Source organism: Olea europaea, chromosome 21 (genome assembly GCF_002742605.1).
Source record: "Olea europaea var. sylvestris chromosome 21, O_europaea_v1, whole genome shotgun sequence".
Classification (NCBI taxonomy): Eukaryota; Viridiplantae; Streptophyta; class Magnoliopsida; order Lamiales; family Oleaceae; genus Olea; species Olea europaea.
The window spans coordinates 1,334,010-1,337,277 of record NC_036257.1 but is presented as its reverse complement, the minus strand read 5'-3'; positions in this window follow the sequence as shown (position 1 = coordinate 1,337,277).

Here is a 3,268-nt window from a genome sequence, read left to right as displayed (position 1 = left end):
AACATAGCAAGCCCAACACATGGAACTAATTTATGACCAAAAGAGGTGTCTATCCCAAAATATGAACTATTAAACGGAAAAGGTTATTCATACAGTGCTTCAAAATCTATGGCTCAACTCGATAGATCAACTGGCCCAGTAGTGCTCAACTCAGCTACTATCTAATAAGAGAAATAGTGATAAAAATGTGAGCCTATAACTCAGTGAGTGGATATTTGCAAAAATATAATTTTCCATTCATAAAATCTTTCTGAAAATCGACATATAGCATAAAATTTCTTTTCACAGACACATAAACTAAAATATTTATTCTTTAAACTGAATAAGTTAAGTTCTGTAGCTTAAAATCTGATGATACTATCAAAACTAAAATATACTGTAATTATAAATATCTTTATTTTGTATACTGCGTTTCTCAAATCTGATAAGCTATGTAATACTGAAACATCACACCAAAAATGTACCCAGAATAACCATACTCGCGAATCGATTAATCTCGATATACATAGCAAGCTTATTCAATTCTAAAATTCTGTAATTTTGGTCGTACATGCGCATAGCTATAAAATGGTTATACACAATGGAAACACATTCACAATAGTATAGAGCGGGTGAAATCACTATACTGATCATACGCTGTGAAAAGCGCAGAGTGGGTAAAATAACCATATGAAGTCATACACTGTGGAAACACATTCACACCAGTGCAGACGTGGGTAAAATCACTTGGGTACTTTCTGGTTGTTTTAAAATAACTTTGATTATATTGAAATATTTAATACTAAAATAATATGCTAATAAAATGATTTACTAAATTAAATTTAACTTTTAAAAACAACTGGTTATAAATCAACTTTATTCTGAAAATCGTGTTGTCAAATCGACTGTATGAATTAATATAAATTAAATAATACTAATTTCTGAAAAATAAGCTTATCCACTCACATAATACAAGCTGAACCTAAGATAGTCGATAGGCTCTTCCAATCTCCTCATCACCACCTGGAATATATAACAAGATGACTAATCAACCACTATTAAATTAAGAAACTTTAAGATCTACTTCTATAATACTTAACTAAAATTGGTCGATGCTCGAATGAATTTCCCAAATATTCTTTTGATCAATTAGAGATAATCCCACTTTCTAATCCCTTTTCTAATAACTAATTCATCAACAAAACCTTCTTCCCTAGTTTAAAATTAATTTTACTCTCCAATCTAGTGAAACTAGTAACCACAATTCCACCCACTTAATAGACATTTGTTCCATAAAATCAACTCCTAAGTGAAATATTCCATTTATATAATCATTTTCACAATTAATTAATCAAAAATTCCAAAATCGAATTCTAGGGTTTCTCCAAAAAAAATTGAGATTTTCTTACCTTAATGTAGATAGAAATTCAAGAATCAATAACTTGAGCTCCAAGTAGCATTCATCTCAAAAAAATCTGAAAATTTCGAGCCAAAATAAAACCCTAGAATTTTAACATAATTCATACTTTATCACTTGAAACAAATGGAAAAATTCAACCCAAGCTTGAAGAAATTAGCCTTACCTCTTTTCTTCTTCTTCCCTTTTCTTCTTTCCTTCCTTCTTTCCCTTTTTCTTCCCTTTTTTCCCCTAATTTTTCCTCTCTTTTTTGGTCCCAGCTTGCTGCCATTTTCTCCCTCTATGTGTGTGTGATTTTGAGTGAAAAATGGGTCAAATGTTGAATATAAATTCCACTTACTCAAAAATTGCAAAGAAATTCCTCCAACTCCATTTTTATATCACATTTAATCATAAACTTCCAAAAATATATAAGTAAATTCCAAACTTTGAAATGTATCCAATTTAACCTTCATATTTTGTCAATTGCAAAATAAACCCAAATAAAATGATTTGGTCAATCAAGTCCCAATAAAAATGATTTATTTCATACAAGTCCTCATTTGACTTGACTTTGAAAATTCCACTATTGACTTTAACTAGATAAAAATGTGGGTTGTAACAATCTTACCTCCTTAAAAGAATTTCGTCCTCGAAATTCAACTGGCAATTGACTTGGCAATGAATAAATGAGGATATTGAGCACGCATCTGATCCTCATTCTCCCATGTAACCTCTTCTACTATCTGATTCTGCCAAAGTACTTTAACAAGTGAAACTGTCTGGTTTTGTTGAGTTTACACTTTCTTGTCTAAGATTTTCACTGGCTCTATTATATAAGTCAAATTCTCCTTCAACTGAATTGACTAAGACTCCAGAACCTGAGAAGGATCAGCAATGTACTTGCGAAGCATGGAAACATGAAAAACATCATGGATCCGGAATAATTCATTGGGCAGATCTAATCGATATGCAACTGGACCAATCCGCTCAGTAATCTCATAGGGTCCAATATATCGTGGACTCAACTTTCCTCGCTTACCAAATCTCAACACCCCTTTCCAAGGAGATAATTTAAGAAAAACTTTATCTCCTACTGCAAATTCAAGGTCTTTCCTGCGCTTATCTGCATAACTTTTCTGTCTATCCTGAGCTGCTTTCAACTTTTCTTTAATCAATTTCACATTTTCGGATGTCATTTGAACCAATTCTGGGCCTTCTAACTTCCTCTTACCATCTTCATCCCAAGAAACTGGTGTCCTGCACTTCCAACCATATAAAGCTTCAAAAGGAGCCATTCTATACTAGAGTGGTAGCTGTTATTGTAAGCAAACTCCATCAATGACAAATGAGTATCCCAGCTACCCTTGAGCTCTAAGACAAGCCCTCAACATATCCTCAAGAGTCTGTATGGTCCTCTTTGGCTGGCCATCTGTCTGAGGATGATAAGCTGTACGGAAATGTAGTTTAGTACCCATGGCTTCCTGCAAACTGGACCAAAATTTAGATGTAAAACGAGGGTCTCTGTCTGACACAATAGATAATGGAGTACCATATGAGCTCACTATCTCATCCACATACAACTTTGCCAACTTATTTAAAGTATAAGTGGCTTTGATCGGCAAGAACTTGGCAGTTTTGGTCAAACGATCTACAATCACCCAAACTCCATCATGACCATTTTGAGTACAAGGAAGACCAAAGAAAAAGTCCATAGTAATGTACTCCCATTTCCACTCTGGAATAGGCAATGGCTGTAAAAGTCCTGCTATTTTCTGACAAACTGGCTTTACCTACTGATATATAAGACATTTGGATACAAAATCTGCTATCTCTCTCTTCATACCAAGCCACCAAATGATCTTTCAATGTATGATACATTTTAATACTGCA